Source organism: Hyla sarda, chromosome 3 (assembly GCF_029499605.1).
Source record: "Hyla sarda isolate aHylSar1 chromosome 3, aHylSar1.hap1, whole genome shotgun sequence".
NCBI classification, from domain to species: Eukaryota; Metazoa; Chordata; class Amphibia; order Anura; family Hylidae; genus Hyla; species Hyla sarda.
The window spans coordinates 190509491-190531233 of NC_079191.1; the positions used below are offsets into that span (position 1 = coordinate 190509491).

At 38.8% G+C, this 21743-nt stretch overlaps 1 protein-coding gene across 1 annotated transcript in view; it reads left to right on the plus strand.

Moving 5' to 3' along the window:
* The first annotated feature begins 2765 nt into the window (after positions 1–2765).
* Positions 2766–21743, plus strand: part of FAM83B (family with sequence similarity 83 member B) — a 108319-nt gene continuing 89341 nt past the window's right edge. The window contains exon 1 of the mRNA XM_056563239.1: positions 2766–3108. The gene's annotated coding sequence lies outside the window, so the exon portion shown is untranslated. The remainder of the gene's footprint in view (positions 3109–21743) is intronic.

Sequence of the window (21743 nt, forward strand, 5' to 3'; positions counted from 1 at the left end):
ATAATGGACGAGTATAGACGTCCAGGTGCGGGAACGGCCGCCAACCTGGACGTCTATACTCGTCCATGGTCGTTATCAAGTTAAACAAAAAAGAATACACTTTTCTTGTGATTAAGAATTATTCCCTGGCTTATTTTGATTATTTGCCCAAATTACATAAATGTTCTGTTAAACCACCTGGTCGCCCTATTATTTATGGCGTCTCGTCCATTACTGCAAATTTGTCACATTACGTTGATTTATTTATACAGTTTTATGTTTTACAGCTACATCATACCTTAAAGGGGTACTCCGCCCCCAGCATCTTATCCCTATCCAAAGGATAGGGGATAAGATGTCAGATCGCTGGATTCCCGCTGCTGGGGGTCCCGCTATCTTTACTGCACAGAGCACACTCGCTCTGTGCATAATGACCCGCGATACAGGGGCCGGAGCATCGACGTAACGATGCTCTGGCCCCTGTATCGCCGGTCATTACACACAGAGCGAGTGTGCTCTGTGCAGTAATGATAGCCGGGTGCTGCAGCATAGATCCCAGCTATGATGTCTCAATACTCCGTCCCCGTCATTGGAAGGCAGAAGACTTGGAGCCTCCAGCGCTTCCTGCAGTGCTCACAGGTGGGTGCTGAATGCTAGATTGCGGGGGTCCACATCGGCGGGACCCCTGCGATCAGACATCTCATCCCCTATCCTTTGGATAGGGGATAAGATGTCTTAGGGCCAGAGTACCCCTTTAAGGTGTACTCTGGCAGAAAACTTATCAGCTGCTCTATGCTCCACAGGAAGTTGTGTAGTTCATTTTCTGTCTGACCACAGTGCTCTCTACTGACACCTCTGTCCATGTCAGGAACTGTCCAGAGCAAGAACAAATCCTCATAGCAAACCTCTCCTACTCTGGACAGTTCCTGACATGGACAGAGGTGCCAGCAGAGATCACTGTGGTCAGACAGAAAATAGCCATACAACTTCCTCTGCAGCATACAGCAGCTGATAAGTACTGGAAGAATTAAGATTTTTATATAGAAGTAATTTACAAATCTGTTTAACTTTCTTGTACCAGTTGATTAGAAAAAAAAAAATCTCCACCGGAGTACCCCTTTAAGGCTGCCTCAGCCCTTAGCAATCGAGCACCGATAAGATAGATCAGTATAATGCAATAACATTAAATTGATCTTTGTAAGCCATATACTGGCTTTTAATAGGCCCCTGTGGGAGGCAAAAAATGTGTAAGGAAAGTTGAAAAAAATTCAAAAATATAGAAATCACACCCGAAAGCCATTTTGTAAATAAAACACTATAAAAATAAACTAAAAACATATTTGGTATTGCCATAATTGTCCAAAATAATACATTATTAAATTTCTGATTCTGCACAGTAAATGGCTTAAATGCAAAAAAAAAAAAAAAGCAAAAGAAATTGCTGATTTTTGGTAACATCACGTCCCATAAAAACTTAATAAAAACTGATCAAAAAGGCACATGTATGCAATGGTGGTAACCCTAACACAGCTCCATAGCTAGAAAAATAAAAAAAAGTTATAGGGGTCAGATCATAACAATGAACAGATTTTATTTCTCTTACAAGTTTTCAACTTTATTTTTTTTATTTATTTTTTTACCATAAAACAAAACAATAATTATTCAAGTTTGGTATCACTGGAATCACACTGACTCATAGAATAAAGTTTGCATGTATTGCAAACTTTGAAAAAAATGATTGTCCCACAAAATTGCACAATTCCAATGTTGCCTTACATATATATATATATATATATATATATATATATATATATATATATATATATATATATATTTCTTCTGGCTCCGTAATACATTATATGATAAAATAAAGTGTGCAAATGAAAATTACAACTAAAATATGCCCTAATACAACCTTTCAGTGGAAAAATAAAACAAAGTTATGGGTCTTAGAATGTTAGAATATAAGGAGGTAGAAAACGTAAGCCAAAAAGAACAAACAAGCAAACAAACAAATGCTGGCCTATGAAGAGAACTAGAAAAAAGAATAGAAAATAAACAAAATATATATTATGTATATCGCACTGATGAGATTATTAAAACTTAACATTTATTTATAGCCTTCTTAAAAAGAGCTCCAAAAAATTTTTGGGAGCTCTTTTTAAGAAAGCTATAAATAAATGTAAAATTTTAATCTCAATAATCTCATCAGTGCGATATATAATTTCTCCTTTAAGATTTCCTTTAATACTTATGTGTTAATACATGTTTCAGTGCCATATATATATATATATATATATATATATATATATATATATTCTACAATGTCCTACAGTGGTTGAAGTTTCTTTACTAGTTTTCTCCCATCCCTAAGATTATTGAAGGGTCTGAGCACTGAGCTGTCATGTGCTAAATATCCCAACTTCATGTGAGGTAGGAGTTCACACACCGCTATCATCTTCAGATTTCAGCAGGAAGGTTGCATATTTACTCATTGGACTATTTCGATGGAATCTTACTTCTAATAGTAATATAACAAGACATGATATGAGGACCTAGGGGGAGATTTATCAAAACCTGTGCAGAGGAAGAGTGGTGCAGTTGCCCATAGCAACCAATCAGATTGCTTCTTTCATTTTCCACAGGCCTCTAAAGAGGCCTGTGGAAAATGAAAGAAGCAATCTGATTGGTTGCTATGGGCAACTGCACCACTCTTCCTCTGCACAGGTTTTGATAAATCTCTCCCCTAGTGCTTGCGTCTAGTCATGGAGTGTGGTAATGCCACTCAGACGTCCAGGCTTGTACTGTCATTACATTGTAACAACTCCCTCCCCCAGTATCACATCAGTGAGCTTGCTGTAAAAACGACAGCCTTACATTATGCCGGGAAGGGATGGGCCTGAAGTTTAAACAGGTTTTGCTCTGCTCCTACATTCAAGGCGGTTTCATATGACAAGTCATTTGCATGTTACAACAGGTAACACACCTGTCTGCCAAGGGCTCTATTCATGAGGGCTAGCCAAACCCAAACACATTACTCTCATATCTCCACCAGGACTGTGACACATTCAACTGCTTTGAATCACACAAGCTTCTACCTGCCGGCCCTTTCACTGCTTCCATTTCATGGTAAGTAAGAAAACCTCATTTGCTGCGGTAGTTTAATGTCCAGTAAGTTTGCCATGTCAGTACATAGAGTAAATCTGTGCCGGAGATGGATGCGCATTGTATAGTGATCAGGACGGCTGATCTGAGATGCTTCAAAGCAGATAAACACATGAAAGCGTCTTTATTCTAACCCGAAGCAATGAAAAAACTTCTATGAACTGTCAGTAAGAGACTTGATAAGAACTTCTTCTGTGTTTTTCACTCCAGGCCAGGTTGTCGCCGCTGGATATCTACTGTATATTTTTATAAATGGAAATAGACATGTTTTTGTTATCACTACAGCAATACTATGTTTTGTCTATTGTGTTCTCTTAGAGGCGAATCAGATAGAGAGAATAAAAGTGTAAGCACTGTAGGAAGTAGTATAATATATACTAATGTACAAAACAAAATATTGATGAAATGTCAGCTTTTATTCAATGGAAAAGTTTCATAGAAGCAAGATGAAAGCTGTGCGTTTACTGTTATGAATACAATTGTGCACATACTGTATATGACTTTAGCCCCTTCCTGACTGGGGTATTCGGGTCCTATTGACAGGCACATTTTAGGGACTTTTAGTATATGCTGATGAAACAAATTAGTTGGCTTGTGAATCAAATCTGTGATGTGTCAGTTTATGTTTTCACTTAAAGGGGTACTCCAGTGAAAAACTTTTTTTTTTTTTTTTTTTTTAAATCAACTGGTGCCAGAAAGTTAAACAGATTTGTAAATTACTTCTGTTAAAAGTACTTTTTAGGGGCTGTATACTACAGAGAAAATGCTTTTCTTTTTGGATTTCTCTGATGTCACGACCACAGTGCTTTCTGCTGACCTCTGCTGTCCATTTTAGGAACTGTCCAGAGCAGCATATGTTTGCTATGGGGATTTTCTCCTGCTCTGGACAGTTCCAAAAATTGACAGAGATGTCAGCAGAGTTCACTGTGGTCGTGACATCAGAGAAATCCAAAAAGAAAAGCATTTCTTCTGTAGTATACAGCCCCTAAAAAGTACTTTTAACAGAAGTAATTTACAAATCTGTTTAACTTTCTGGAACCAGTTGATTTAAAATAAAAAGTTTTCCACAGGAGTAGCCCTTTAAGTAATTCTGAGATTGTGTTTGTTTTTGCACTTTATTGAGTCAACTATGTAGATTTATCAAAACCTGTGTAGAGGAAGAGTGGTGCAGTTGCTCATAGCAACCAATGAGATATCTTCTTTTATTTTTTTAGAGGCACTTAAAAAAATGGAAGAAGCAATCTGATTGGCTACTATGGGCAACTGTGCCACTCTTCCTCTACACAGGTTTTGATAAATGTTCTCCAATGTGTTTTATGTAAAAACAAAAAATCTTAATTCGAAATAAATGTTCTGTTTCTAAAATGGGTATTGATTCACCACAAATGATTCATTAAAAAAAAAAAATATATGCAGTATCTCACATAAGTGAGAACACCCCCACATATCTTTTCTTTTGACAATACTGAAGAAATGACACTCTGCTACAATGTAAAGTAGTGAGTGCACAGCTTGTATAACAATGTTTAATGTTGTGTTCCCTCAAAATAACTCAACACTTAGACATTAGTCTAAACCTTGGCAACAAAGTACACCCCTAAGTGGAAATGTCCAAATTAGCTATTTTCCCTCCATGATGTCATATGACTGGATAGTGTTACAAGGACTCAAGTGTCTTAATTGTGGTGTTATCTTTCTCATACTGGTCACTGGAAGTTCAACATGGCACCTCATGGCAAAGAACTCTCTGAAGCATTATTTCTTTACATAAAGATAGCTTATGATATAAGAAGATTGCCATGACCCAGAAACTGAAATGCAGCACAATGGGCAAGACCATACAGTAGTTTCACAGGACCGGTTTCCTTAAAAACAGGCCTCTCCATGGTCAACCAAAGAAGTTGAGTGCACATTGTCAGCAACATATCCAGATGAAATAGATGTCTGAGTGCTGCCAGCATTGCTGCAGTGGTTCAAGGAGTCACTGCTCAGACCATATTTGGCCCACTGCATCAAATAGGCCTGCACTGCTGTTGTCCAGGAAGGAAGCACAAGAAAGCCTAAAATCATGCATGGTGGTGGGAGTATCATTGACATGTTCACACATTTGGCATGTTGGCAGATCCAACGTCCCGATAAATACTGTATGCTATGTCCTAGCCAAATGAATGGGATAAGATAGATCATCAGTTTCCCTCTGAAACGTATTTACTGTGCTGAAGCTAAACTGAGCCAGATTGCTGGATGTATGTGACAATGTTCTTAGAAAGTGTTAAATCAGAAACAAAACTCAAAACCTCCTTGGTTCCATATACTTTAAAAATATCCCATACGTGGCCAAAGTTTGCTAAATGATTTAAAAACTGGACCATTTAAGGCCAGAACAGGCCTCAAGGTACCAAAACATACTTCCAAAAGACCCTACTATGAAATCTTTACCCCTCAAGGAATTTATCTGATTGTGTAGTTACATTTTGACACAGGTGTTTGTTAGAGTTTTTTCTTTTTAGCATTAAGGCTGTGAAAATTTAAAACACTACTTTTTTTCTAATGTATTTTTAGCTCAAAGTCCTCAGTTTCCTAAGTATGACAATGGCCTATATGTCAGTATAAACTGCTCTTTGGGTGCAAAACAGGACTCACAGGGTAAATAGCACAATTGTATTTGATGAATTTGTTTTGGGGCCCCATGTTGCAGATTCAGATTTTGATTCGCGTGAGAAACCCATAAAGTAAAATTGATATTAATCAGCAATCTGCTTGCTTGCTTTTTTTTGTGTGTGTGTGTGTGTGTGTGTGTATATATTTAAAAAAAAACAGGAAAAATATAGATCAGCATCAGATGACTGATTTAAGGATGAGCTTACAAATCTATGACAAGGGGATCACAGGTTGATGATTGCACAAGGGGGCACAGGGATGAGTACAGAGAGGTAGTCACATGGGGTATTACAGAAGTAATGACAATGGATCATGGATGTGTGAGGTTTTTCATTTGGCTGATCACAGGGAGGTAATCTCTGGACATGATGCAGGTGAACAGTGCTTACAAAAAAAAAATGATCACACGATACATGTTACAAACAAGTGAAGACATGAAGATGTTAAGAGTAAAACACAGGATGATGGATGTGATTGTGAGTGTTTTTGCCAACAGGACTCTAGTTACCCTAGTTACCTTATTGACGGAACTACGGTGGATAGAGCTTAGGCTGAGGCCTAAAATCAGCCCAATTCTGTTGCAATGCTACAATTGGCCAGTCAGCATTGGGGCGAGAATACTATGATTGCTCCCCCAGCAATAAGGAGGGATTGTCTGTTGGTAATGACGGCCATTACTGCTGTGTCTCTTTGCACAATGATGACTGAAAGCCATACTACTGATGTACAGCATTGTGCACTACCCACCCCCTGGCCATGAAGTATATGATCACATGGTGTGAGTAGGGGTGGATGTGATCATTATTCTAATTGATCAGAGGGAGTTAAACTTCTAGGACCCCCAGGGCTATCTGCAGAAAGTATACAATTTTTCTGCAGCACTACTACAGGGAATGTTTTACATGGTACCCCTGAAACTAAAGGACTGTCTACAGTATGTAATGAAAAGATGTGCTGAAACTTTACTAGTGAAAGGCTTTCTTTGGGATCACTTTGGCTAATGGACTAGGCACCTGAACACAGGACCTGCTCTTATTATTACAGAGACTAAGAGGACACATGAGAGTTGGGGGTCGGTCTTATGGCGTGATGATGGAGGTATCATTCTTGGGGGTTATGGGTCACCCAAGGCTAAGAAATGGGTCACCATTTCTTGGGCTAGCACAGTGATGAAGGGGTTGCACCTAGAATAAAGGTAGTAGAGGTCATCCGAGGCATTCCCTATGTGAATGTCTCCTGGCTAGTGTGAGATGGAGTGTACTTGATGGTAAGCGGAGGGAAAAGACAGAAGGTCTGAATAACATAAAAGGGAAATACACAAATATCTGTACTTGTTAAACAGATGGTTAACCCTTTCACTTCAAGATGGAGGTACAAGGTGTTTAACAAGGTTCCAAAGAGGCTTTGTTGAGGCTGGACCAGGTTTGCTTATTTTAGGTAGCCAGGATTCTCAAATATAGGCAGACAGTTTGGCTTCTGATTCCTCTACAGTCATCTCAAATGCATTTTCCAGATGCAGTGTACACTAGCTGCAATTCCCACCCGTAGAGAGCAGATCCTCAAAATATGCAGCACTTTAGCTGCAGAGTTGTTAAAGGGGTCCTCTGGTGGAAAACAACTTTTTTTTTTTTTTTTTAAATCAACAGGTGCCATAAAGTTAAACAAATTTGTATATTACTTTAGTTTAAAAATCTTAATCCTTCCAGTACTTATCAGCTGCTGTATACTACAGAGGAAGTTGAGTTGTTCTTTTAAGTCTGACCACAGTGCTCTCTGCTGACACCTCTGTCCGTGTCAGGAACTGTCCAGAGCAGGAGAAAATCCCCATAACAAACCTCTCCAGCTCTGGACAGTTCCTGACATGGACAGAGGTGTCAGCCGAGAGATCTGTGGTCAGACAGAAAAGAAGTGTACAACTTCCTCTGGAGCATTCAGCAGCTGATGAGTACTGGAGGGATTAAGATGTTTAAATAGAAGTAATTTACAAATCTGTTTAACTTTCTGGCACCCGTTGATTAGAGTTTTTTTTTTTTTTTTTTTCCACCTGAGTACCCCTTTAAGCCAGATAGAGGGCTCTGGCTTAGTCCAAGGCTTTGAGGACCTAGACAAGCATCTCTAGACTTAAGCTTTAGCCACCTTTCAGAAAGTTCATACAGTTTTAGTTTATTTTTGTTCAGCTTTGTTCACATTGCATTTGAGTATTCCATTGGAAGAATGCATAAGTTGGACATCCTACTCTGTTTGCATATGGATTAAGGAAAATAAAGATGCTGAAATATCATGATGAGTTTTATGCAATTTTTTCCCTCTGATTTGTTGTCATATTCAGTGACATATGTTGCCCATAGGAACACATGTCAAAAACCATATAGTTTTGTATGAAAGAAGTAGACAAAGTCCAGTGCAGTCTCAGAGCAATGCATGTTAGTTTATTCAGCAATTAGCCAACATAGAGAACAGGTGACGCATTTCGGCTACGGTAAGTACCGTAGCTGAAACATGTCACCTGTTCTCTATGTTGGCTAATTGCTGAATAAACTAACTCACATTGCTCTGAGACTGCGCTGGACTTTGTCTACTTCTTTCATATATCCCAAGAGATCCGGTTCCGGTCTCGTCCGTGTCGCAGTGCAGGCTGGCGGGTGAGCTGTACCGATAAGCTTCGGTGGATTATATATTTTTGTAGGATGCCTATGTATAGAATGGTCCAGTGTACTCCATGTTTCCATATGGTAAAAAAGGTATGCCAATGTATACCAGCTCAACAAAGTCCAAAAGTTTACTGTTTTTTTTTTTTTGCCTCCATCAGGTAAAAAAGGGGCCTAAGAATCTTTGAGTTTTTCTGGAGTTTGAGTTTGTACTGCAAACAATGCAGAATAAACACAGCCATATATTAGCAAAGCGATATTACATATTTTTATTCCTGTACCTTTTTCATACAAATACTTTAGACACATGAATTGAAAGCAGAATTTAGTGTTAAGGTTAAGTCTACAATGTTCTTATTCATGTAAAACATTTTAAAAATAATTTATAATGTTGTTCAGTTCAGCGGATTAGCGTTAGAAACAGAACTCTGAATAGGTTTGGAAGTGGGTTTATTTTCTTATTACATTTTTATGTTATTTTTTTATATGTAACATTCCTATACTATTTTTTTGTTATCTTTTTCAAAGCACGGGTCACAACAGATGTGTCATAGCAGGTCTGTGATAAGATAGCTGTGATATAGCAGTAACATATGTTATATACTAAATTGACATTTTATTAGTCCAGCTTCTTTGTGTGCATTGTTATCAGTCATACGATCATTAGAATACAGGTGGATGTGGTATTATTTGCTGTTTAGAGGTCAAAGTCCATTTTAACATTGAGATTTCTCTCTGGGGATAGCCCTGGACTATGCCTCTTTTGCGGTTAAACTGCCTGAGCATTACTGCCTGCGCATTACTGAGGGAATGCTGTAAAACCATGATTGTAGGCCTATGGGTGGTTTGTCAATTCATATGAAAATAAAAGCTCTACAGGATCTTACATTTCTTGCCATAGTGTACTGAGCTAATATACTAGCAATTTCCTGACATTCCATTTGAATGCTAGTACAGTAAGTGCTGTCTACTTACAGTAAGGCATCTCTTACATGCTTACCAACCAGTCTGTAATATGTCCATTTTTTTTGCGGTCTGTAATATAGAGCAAATGTTCATCTAAAGGGCTATTCGCATGTCCTGTAAAATATGCATGCATTGAAAAAAAAACAAATGTTACATTCATCACTTTGGCGGACAGAATACACCCTTAAAATTCTATGGAGAGGGAAAAAAAAAACATGTATCTGTATTGTATTCGTATTTCTTCAGCATGTTTATTTATTTTATCATCTGTTTTCAAAGTATATCCAAGAAAAAAACTAAAAAACATGGGTATAGAATTCAAATCATCAATAGCATGTGCCAAACCAAACAAGCAAAACACAAGATTTAACGGGAATTAAGCAACAAAATAGAGATAAAAAAAATTAAATGGACTTAGACCATCTAATAAAGAAGTTTAACCCCCCTCCCTTCCCCACAAAAAAATATCATTAAAAGCATAGTTTAAAGTTAAAAATGCATTGCATATTCCAAAAATCCTTGTGTAAAACTGTAAAACAAGGAAAAAAAAAATAAAAGAAAATAGTTTAAGCACTCCCCACCACGTTAAGCTGTGCCTTTGCCAAAATCACTCGCTTTTGGTAGTTTTTACACATCGTCTTGGCTGTCGGTTATTCTGTGAGCCAAACTCACACTTTTTTAGGAGTGATTTTGGGAGTATTCCTAGTAATTTCAGTTTTTTGTCAGGAACACGCCCATTTTTGGTTAGCCACGCCCATTTTCTTGTTATTAAAAAAACACTCCAAGTGTTTTCGAAAGTGTAGGTTGTGCAACAAAAATTTGTACGCTTAAACCGAGAAAAAAAGTCGGTTGGACTTTCAGTAAATCAGGGCCAATAAATGGAAATATGTCCGTATTAAAGATGCATACTAGTGACGTATTTCCATAAGTTTGTGTAAAAATAATAATAATAAAAAACTAAACACATCTGCATTGGAACTCTGTTTAAGGGGCGCTGTCATAGAATTTGTATAATTTGTGGGACCGGAGTGGATAAAAAAATGCTGCAAGTAGTACATTTTTGTCCGGACAGATCCTGCAAAATAAAAGGACATCAGATGGAAACCAGATTTACGCCATTAAAAGTCAATGGGATGTGTTGGTGTCCATCTTGCAGTAGACCCTCCAGCTCAGTTTTCTGGCCCTGAAAGGAATCTGTGAGAGGAGACAGAAACTGAGCCTCCAACATGGATGATCGAGGCCTAAGCAACACAAGGAGGGACAATGGCACCATATAAAAAATAAAAATAAATAAATAAATAATGGGCTTTGCAATGTATAGGTTTCATTGTTCATCAGGAATTGTTTCATTATTTTCACACCATCTACTCTATATGTATAAAAACTGGGTTACTGCATGTGTTTTAAAGCTCGCTTAGAAATAGTTAGAACAGATATTAAGGAAATATTCAATGTCTAATTTTCCAGATCATCTAAAAATGTGTCATGTGTGCAGATTACAGGTCTCATTCTGCTCAGTCAGCATGATAATGACACTCCCATTGCTGGGAGACATTGTAATGCTACAATGCAACCTAGAGAGATTTAATGTAGGTCATGCAGAACTGGTAAAAATGTACGGATCCAGCTGAAAAATGTCTTTATCTTTACTTTACACTGAACAGTATGTTTATTCATCTTGAATAGTTATTTGTGAAGGATAAAATGTCTTCATTTAACACAAATACAAAAATGTGCACTGTCAAAGCTGTAGGAGGCTTTAGAGCGTGGGGGGTTGACTTTCTGTAGACTCAAAACAAGGATACAAAAGGTATGAGATTCAGATAAGAGGGTGAGGAATTTACATATCCAAGGATGCTTTAAGCAATGCAGATGTTTATAAAGCTAACCTCTTGCCTTATCTTGAGGGGCCAATGTGCATGAAGCTATAAAAAAAAAATGTTTGTTGACTGACATGGAAGATCATTCTAGTGCTACGTGTGAACATATTCTTATACACAATAACATACAGGATTATCCAGGGCCAAGTAAAGTGTACAAAATAAAACATGGCACATCACAAACCTCAGGTATTGCATGGAAATCCACATGCTACATCATAACCATCTACAAGCCAACTTAATGGAACAGTTCTTTCAGGCACACCTGACAGCCACATATCAGCTGCTCTTCTTGTACTTAAGTCATATGTTCTCAAGACGACCCCCCCTTCCCCCAGTGATTATTTCATAGGATTTGAAAATATGTCAGTCAGACCCTCTTTAATAATTCCATTGTGCATCATCTGGTTCATAGAAAGCTATGAAGAAAAGCTTTAAACAGCTGCATCTGTCACTTGGGATGACAGCTGGAAAGTACTTGTAATTGTCATTACATAGGCGGTAGCTAAGTTCAGCTTATCCCTGCTTATAGGTGAGGAGGAGGGCATTCTAGATAATTGTACCTACATATACCAAGAGCATGGATATCATATTAAGTCCAAAACGCCTGCTTTCTGTGAAAAGTGTACCAGTGAAGGAAAGAGGTGATGTATGATATGAAACTTTATGTAACTACTTTGTTTGTTGACTAAAGCTCTACCCAGACATGTCAAACATTAAGTGCTAGCACTGTGGTTGGAAGTCCTCTTAGGTGTTATTAGACATACCTTTGTACTTTACTGTTTGTTCTTCTTCGGGATAAAAAAAAAACTGTGTTGAAAGGAGACAATGGAGTAATTTCTAGGACGATGAGTAAGAGAAGTGTTTCTGCTCTTTGCAGCTACTTGCCGATACTTTACAAGATTAATAGAGTCTGTTGTGGACAACTCCCAGTCTGATTTAGCAACACAATCTCACTTGACAGACTTGAAATGTGTGTCTGGAAAATGGAAATTAATGTCACTTTCTACCCAACATGGCAGGCGTATCAAATTCCTAGTAATAGATTGTGCCTGCTCCCGAGAAGAACATAACAAGCTCAGTCACATTTTGACGTTTGCCAAATTATAATATTTATTACCTATCCAGAAATGTGCACACATATGTAAAGGCTAAGGCTGGGTGCACATGTAATATTCTGAAGTATTTTTAGCCTCAACCTGGACAATGTTTTTGACCCACGCCTGGTTTTGGCTGCCAATACTAACCAAAATACCAAAAACTGAGATTATTCTAAAAGAAATTCTAATAATTATTATTTTTTCATTATGTATTGATTTTGTTAGGAATTATTTAGATATATAATATATTATTATCAAGAAATGCTTCAGCAAAGAATATTGGTTTACAAATAGGCCTGTGCTTTATTGCTTCTATTATCATACAACATCTGTGAGGGTAAACATTAATGGGAACCTGTCAGTAGAATAGATCCCTAGCATCCAACTATATAAAAATTGGCCTGACTGACTGTGAAGTAGTGTTGAGCGGCATAGGCCATATTCGAATTCGCGAATATTCGCGAATATATGGACGAATATTCGTCATATTCGCGAATATTCGCATATTCGTAATGTTCTCGTTTTATTTTCGCATATGCGAATATTCGCGTGTACGAAAATTTGCATATCCAAAAATGTACATAAGCTAAAATTCGCATATGCGAACATTATCATATGCAAATTTTCGCATATGCGAACATTTGCACACCAGTCTCACACAGTAGTATTAGAGCCTTCTTACACCACATAAGCTGGAAGCAGAGAGGGATGATCACTGTGATGTGTACTGTGAAAAAAAAAAAAAAAATATGAATATTCGTAATTACGAATATATAGCGCTATATTTGCGAATATTCGCGAATTCGCGAATATGCGATATTCGCAAATAAAATTCGAATTGCGAATATTCGTGAGCAACACTACTGTGAAGTACAATGTAGCCACATGTCGGTCTCAAGTAGTTAAAGTAGTTGTCACACTTGTCACAGTAGTTGACAAGTAGCATTCTCTTTAAGTTCACATCAGCTCTGTGCTCCATCCTGTTCGGCATTTTTTTTTTTTTTTTGCACCGAATGGACCCTGAATGGCTTGGAGCACAACAGACATCACTGGGTCCAGATAGGTACCATTGACTTTGATTTGGACTCGTTGGGTTTCTGCCAGGTGTCCATTGCATTGCAAGAGTTGAGCAGAAAAGAAAAATCACTGCTTAGGTCCCGCATTTTTAATGGACTTAGCCAGCCAAGCTCCTCTGATAGGAGCACAATACTGATGTGAACTTGGCCTTATTCACAGTGAAATCCCAGCTTGAGAGTGTGACAGTGTTTACAAAGTACAGTCTACCATATTTCCTCTGCACACTGCAGTCACATAAACTTGCATACATACTTTACTGTTGCCCTATAATTTTCATCAATCTTGGCTGCAGTGAGTCACAAGCTAAACTGCAATATCATCTGACAACAATGTATCAAATGTTTTATTTAGGATTAAAGAAGACCAACATTTCTTCACAGAAGTCTGTAAAAATGTGTTTTTATTGAACACTTTTCATTTATATAATAGAAAAACAAACAACAGATAATAGGAGTAATCTTGGTTCAAATACATTGGTGAAATAAAAGGTGGTATGTGTTGTTGTTTTTTTGTTGTTGTTGTTTTTATTTATCTTTATTACTCCATTTCAATAACAGTAGTTATACATTCTTCATAAAATTACACTTTCATTTTCTTCACATATTAACAATATTACAAAATTTTAACCCCCCCTATACACTTTTCAAATCTAGTTCCAGTGCCCTGTCCGACCCATATCATCCGCATCTATTTTTATTGCTAATTCCAATAATCCCTCCTCTCTCCTCCCCCTCCCATATCCTACCCCTAACCGTTAGGTAAAAAATTAAAACGAGTACCATATATCTATAATATATATATATATATATATATCTATATATATATATATATATATATATATATATATATATATATATACACACCAAAATAGAAATGCTGCGGCACTCCAAAAAGTATAGTGAAAAAAGGAGTTTATTGACCTGACATCAGAAGCGACGTTTCAGCTGCTCGATTGCAGCCTTTCTCAAGCTCGAGCTTGAGAAAGGCTGCAATCGGGCAGCTGAAACGTCGCTTCTGATGTCAGGTCAATAAACTCCTTTTTTCACTATACTTTTTGGAGTGCCGCAGCATTTCTATTTTGGTGTGGATTTTTGTACATCCCTTCACCTGGGGTGTTTTTTCTGCTGGCACCCACTGCTCTGCATAATTTGGTTGAGCTGCTCCATTGTTTCTATATATATATATATATATATATATATATATATATATATATATATATATATATATATTATAGATATATGGTACTCTTTTTTTATTTTTTACCTAACGATTAGGGGTAGGATATGAGGGGAGGAGAGAGGAGGGATTATTGGAATTAGCAATAATTATAAATATATTTATTTAATTTTCTTTTTAAAAATAGACATCAAGTATCCCCACGCAAGGAAAGGCTATCCATGAGTATTCTAACTCTAAGATGAAAAATGCCTTTCCTATTTCCTCAGTTTTAATGAATTTGTGTTATTTTGATTATAAAGGATAATATGGGCCTGGTATGGCGTCTTCATTGATGTTTCCTGGAGATTTTATCTCCTTTCTTTTTGAATCCCATGCTTCACAGATATATCCTGATAGTAGAGTGCTAATCATATTGCCTCATGGGTACACTGTATTTACACAAGGATGTTGCATTAATTGCTGTTTAAAACCAACAACATTGGAGTAGAAAAGAGTACAAACAACATAAAAAAAGATTTAGTACCAACATTTTTCAACTGCCCAGTCTGTACAGGGTTTCACACCATTTTTTAGCATCTACAAAAAAAAATATATATATAGACCTCAGTCCCTAAAATGAATTTAGACTCCAGATGTCAAACCAAACATTTGTTAAACCACTTGCTGCAAAATGCAGTCAAACCCTCAGCAATGAATTCAGTTTTCAGACATCAAATCAATTTAGACCCCATACGGTAAAATCCATTGACCCCGGATGTCACAATTAATTCAAACTATTCCTACAGCACACATATTCAATCTCAATACTACCTCTCCCCTAAGGGAAAGGCTGAATGACACCACAGATCCTATCAGAAAAAGGGTGTCTCTGATGAGACAACTTCTTCAATTCATGAACTCTCATTCACACTCATAGAAAGTCTGCAGTACCCAAGGTTTAGTCCACAAATTGGGAAGGTTGAAGTAAGAGGTAAAATCAATGTGAAGTGTAGAAAAACTGCTTACAAATGTTTTTTCTTTAAAACAACAAAATGTAGTTTATTTATTTACTTTTTTTTTGGGGGGGGGGGGGGGGAAATATCACGTGTGAACTAGCCCCAGTAATAATTTCATGAATCACTGCAGCAGAGCTTGTAGGTTTCTTCCCGAATTCTCCAGTGCTGTCATCATGAAATTCTTGGCTTCCGCAGTTAGCTAAAGCTCCATGTAGAATCACTGCAGAATTGCCATCATTTATCATGATCATAAAATCATGCGATATAAGGTGAAATTCTAGCCTCCTATTATAGACAGAGTACCAATGCTTGTAAATAAGAACAACTTTTATGCGGAACACAAAATACCCACTTTACTTTCCAGTAGGATATAAAGGCAGGTAAAGGTCTGCAGCATAACTGTTCTGTATTATTTTAGCATTAGCCGTAATTCACTATGCTACCTTTCAAATAGATTTTTCTTTATTTTACATTTTGATTTTACTACCTACCTCTGAGCTCCAGGCTGACTGGGTGCATGTAATCATTGTTGACTTAGCTTATAATGTTCACAGCCTTTCCTCCTTTTACCATACACTGTAGCCTTATACGGCTGTTCATTACAACTGATCTTGTACAGTACTGGCTTCCAACAGCATCTGATATTCTTATTAGCTGGCATTAGCCCCTGTGCACAGTTGTTCTTCTTACAATGGTATGGGGAGTTCTGTAGAGGCCATGTAAAGGTTAAGCTATAACTGAAATGTTTACATGCTGTCAGCCATGAAAATAGATTGTTCCTGGACTCCTGGATAACCTTTTTAATGGTTAGTACTAAAAATTTTCACTTGCGGTAGTAAAGCTTGCAATATGGAAATACTTCAAGAGCTATAGATAAAGAATAAAGGTTGTCAAAGAACTATAGTATTCTCTAACTGATATTTCAAGTTAGAAAAATGCATTCACAAACACAGTGAAATCTCCCCATTCCCTTATCCCCTTGCCAAATCATTCCCCCATTCCCTTGCCAAATCTCCCCCCCAATGCCAAATAATTCCCCTATTCCCCCTTTTACTTCTTACCTGGCCAGCAGGTAGTGACGAGTGACGCTCCTCTGCGCTTCACTCTGTGAGGACAGTGACAGCTGTGATCAGTGGCAGCTGTCCAAAGTGACGAGTGACGCTCCTCTGCGCCTCACTCACTGAGGGCAGCGGTAGTATGGAGCATCACTCGTCACTGCTGGATGCCGCCACTGCTCACGACCGTCACTGTCCTCACTGGGTGAAGCTCAAAGAAGTATCACTTGTCACTGCCTGCTGTCCAGGTAAGAAGTAAGAACAGGGGGATGAAGCAATGGGGGAATGATTTGGGGGGGATTTGTGGGGGAAATGATTTGGTATGAATGATTTGGCATTACTTTTCCTAATTAATTATATTGTTGAGATTTCTTTTAACCCCTTAAGGACCCTTGACGTAAGCGTACGTCATGACACCCTGGTACTTAAGGACCCATGACGTACGCGTATGTCATGGACAATTCCGGCCCCCGCCGCGCACCGGGAGGGGATCGGACCGGGATGCCTGCTGAAATCATTCAGCAGGCGTCCCTGCAAAGGCCCAGGGGGGTCATCAGACCCCCCCATGTCGGCGATCGCGGCAAATTGCAAGTGAATTTACACTTGCGATTTGCATGATTCCAGGTAATTACGGGTCTATGGTGACCCGGTGACCCGGAATAGAAGGGGGATCGCGGGTGTCCATGACATCCATAAACCCCCTGAAGAGATAGGAGTGAGGTGGCAGGGGTGCCACCCCTCCTATCCCTGCTATTGGTGGTATAGACGCGACCACCAATAGCAGATCAGGGGCAGATGGGTTTACTTTTGTTTTCCCCGTCCTGCCCACCCACAATAGGCGGGGCAGGACGGGGAAACCCGACAGGGACCGGCGCCGAAGATCCACTTACCGATCCGGAGGCTGCGGGCGACGGAGATCGGCGAGTGGCGACGTCATGCGGCTGGATCCTACTGAAGCCGGTGAGTTGCCTAGCGACATCTGGAGGGTACAGTCTGAGACCACTAGATAGTGGTCTCTAACTGTAGCCCTCCAGATGTTGCAAAACTACAACTCCCAGCATGCCCAGACAGCTGTTTGGGCATGCATCCCCAAACAGCTGTTTGCTGTCCGGGCATGCTGGGATTTGTAGTTTTTCAACAGCTGGAGGCACACTGGTTGGAAAATACTGAGTTAGATAAAAGAACCTAACTGAAGGTTTTCCAACCAGTGTGCCTCCAGCTGTTGCAAAACTACAACTCCCAGCATGCACGGTCTGTCAGTACATGCTGGGAGTTGTCGTTTTGAAACAGCTGGAGGTTTGCCCCCTCAGGTGAACGTACAGGGTACATTCACACGGGCAGGTTTACAGTAAGTTTCTTGCTTCAAGTTTGGGCTGCGGCAAATATTTTGCCGCAGCGCAAACTCCTAGCGGTAAACTACTGTAACCCGCCAGTGCGGATGTACCCTAAAAACACTACACTAACACATAATAAAGAGTAAAACACAACATTTACACCCCCTTACACTGTCCCCCCAATAAAAATTAAAAACGTATTGTACTGCAGTGTTTCCAAAACGGAGCCTCCAGCTGTTGCAAAACAACAACTCCCAGCATTTCTGGACAGCCACTGACTGTCCAGGCATGCTGGGAGTTTAGCAACAGCTGGAGGCACCCTGTTTGGGAATCACTGGTGTAGAATACCCCTATGTCCACCCCTATGCAATCCCCAATTTAGTCCTCAAATGCGCATGGCGCTCTCACTTCAGAGCCCTGTCGTATTTCAAGGAAACAGGTTAGGGCCACATAAGGGGTATCACCGTACTTGGGAGAAATTGCACTACAAATTTTGGGGGGCTTTTTCTCCTTTTACCGCTTATGAAAAGGAAAAGTTGGGGGCTACACCAGCTTGTTAGTGTAAAAAAATATACATTTTTACACTAACATGCTGGTGTTGCCCAATACTTTTTATTTTCACAAGCATTAAAAGGAAAAAAAGACCCCCAAAATTTGTAACGCAATTTCTCCTGAGTACGGAAATACCCCATTGTGGTCGTAAAATGCTCTGTGGGCGCACAACAAGGCTCAGGAGTGAGAGCGCACCATGTACATTTGAGGCCTAAATTGGTGATTTGCACAGGGGTGGCCGATTTTACAGTGGTTCTGATATAAACGCAAAAAAATAAATACCCACACGTGACCCCATTTTGGAAACTACAGCCCTCACGGAATGTAATAAGGGGTACAGTGAGCATTTACGCCCCACAGGTGTCTGACAGATTTTTGGAACAGTGGTACGTGAAAATGAAAATTGTAATTTTTCATTTGCACAGCCCACTGTTCCAAAGATCTGTCAAACGCCAGTGGGGTGTAAATACTCACTGCACCCCTTATTAAATTCTGTGAGGGGTGTAGTTTCCAAAACAGGGTCACATGTGGGGGGGTCCACTGTTCTGGCACCACGGGGGGATTTGTAAACGCACATGGCCCCTGACTTCCATTCCAAACAATTATTTTCCCAAAAGCTCAATGGCGCTCCTTCTCTTCTGAGCATTGTAGTGCACCAGCAGAGCACTTGACGTCCACACATGGGGTATTTCCATACTCAGAAGAGATGGGGTTTCAAATTTTGGGGTGCATTTTGTCCTATTACCCCTTGAAAAATTTTTAATTTGAGAGAAAACTAGCATTTTAGTGGAAAAAAAAATCATTTACACATCCAACTTTCACGAAAAGTCGTCAAACACCTCTCGGATGTTAAGGCTCACTGGTCTCCTTGTTACGTGCCTTGAGGGGTGTAGTTTCCAAAATAGTATGCCATGTGTTTTTTTTTTTTTTTCTGTCCTGGCACCATAGGGGCTTCCTAAATGCGACATGCCCCCCAAAACCATTTCAGCAAATTTAGCTTTTCAAAAGCTAAATGTGACTCCTTCTCTTCTGAGCATTGTAGTTTGCCCGCAAAGCATTTTACATCCTAACATGGGGTATTTCCATACTCAAAAGAGATGGGGTTACAAATGTTGGGGGTCATTTTGTCCTATTTTCCCTTGTAAAAAATCTAAATTTGAGGGAAAATTAGCATTTTAGTGGAAAAAAAAAATAATTTTCACATCTAACTTTAACGAAAAGTCGTCAAACACCTGTGGGGTGTTAAGGTTCACTGGACCCCTTGTTACGTGCCTTGAGGGGTGTAGTTTCCAAAAGAGTATGCCATGTGGGGGCTTTTCTGCTGTCCTGGCACCATAGGGGCTTCCTAAATGTGACATGCCCCCCAAAAACCATTTCAGAAAAACTCACACTCCAAAATCCCACTGTCGCTCCTTCCCTTTTGAGCCCTCTACTGCGCCCGCCGAACACTTGACATACACATATGAGGTATTTTCTTACTCGAGAGAAATTGGGTTACACATTTTAGGAAGATTTCTCTCCTTTTACCCCTTTTAAAAATTCAATAACTGGGTCTACAAGAACATGCAAGTGTAAAAAATGAAGATTTTGAATTTTCTCCTTCAATTTGCTGCTATTCCTGTAAAACACCTAAAGGGTAAACAAACCTTTTGAATGTCATTTTGAATACTTTGAGGGGTGCAGTTTTTATAATGGGGTCATTTGTGGGCTATTTCTAATAAGAAGGCCCTTCAAGTCCACTTCAAAACAGAACTGGTCCCTGAAAAATTTTGATTTTGAAAATTTTGTGAAAAATTGGAAAATTGCTGCTATACTTTGAAGCCCTCTGATGTCTTCCAAAAGTAAAAACATATCAACTTTATGATGGAAACATAAAGTAGACATATTGTATATGTGAATCAATATATAATTTATTTGGAATATTCATTTTCCTTATAAGCAGAGAGCTTCAAAGTTAAAAAAATGCGAAATTTTCAATTTTTTTCATCAAATTTTGGAATTTTTCACCAAGAAATTATGCAAGTATCGACAAAATTTTACCACTAACATAAAGAAGAATATGTCACGAAAAAACTATCTCGGAATCAGAATGAAAGGTAAAAGCATCCCAGAGTTATTAATGTTTAAAGTGACTGTGGTCAGATGTGCAAAAATTGGCCATGTCCTACAGTGAAAATTGGCTGGGTCCTTAAGGGGTTAAAGCCTTATTATAGTGATAAATAATTTATTTTTATTTAGCATTTTATCATGTTTTGTTGGTTATTACACTCTGGAGTGAGTGTATAGGACAGTATTCCACCATTTAGAAATATATTTAAGCCTTTTTTCCCAATAGGAAACATCTCTCAAAAGTGGATATTTTTTTATTCCCTGTGAGTGTCCACTATTGGGAGATTCTACTGTTGTGCAAAAACCATTACTAATTGTGAAAGGTTTTTCAAGCATGAGACATATGTGCTTCATAATATAGTGTCTGTACCTTTGTTTCATGGTGGTCTTGCAATTCTTCTGTGATTTTTGTCCCAATGTTCATTTTTAACAGCATGCAAGATGACTGTTGCCTTAGGTTTTCCAGTTTGCAGTGCAGCCCGAGACATTACATTACTAGTCATGTGATCAGAGGGAGCTTGTCTTTGCTTCAATGGGTGGGGATCATTCTGCAGTGAATTGTAGTTTTGCAACAGCTGGAGACACCCTGGTTAGAAAAAAACTGGTTTATTGCATTGAAGGGAGCACAGGTTTGTTTCAATGGGTGGGGTGGCTGATGTGTGGGAGGAAGAAAAATTACTCTTCACTTACAAACAAGGAATTATGGGACATGTAGTTCAAGAAAAGGAACTCCAACAGGATATAGCGAGTTCACAAAAAGATAGCCACAGCGTTATGGTTGACACAGAACATAGCCGTTTAGCTTTAAGACAAGCATGGATCATTCCTAAGCATCTCCTTTACTGTCTGGCAGGTATGTACTAAAATACACCTATGGTGGATAACCCCTTTAAAACTCAAGTAACTGAAGAGTCACTAAAACAGGTTATAACAGTGCAGGAAATGACTTTCCACCCTCCACTAACCTTTTTTGTATTCAATACAGAATTGTCCTCGCTTATTACAGTCTGGATGATTGAGTTCATCCATAACTATTGCCCTTC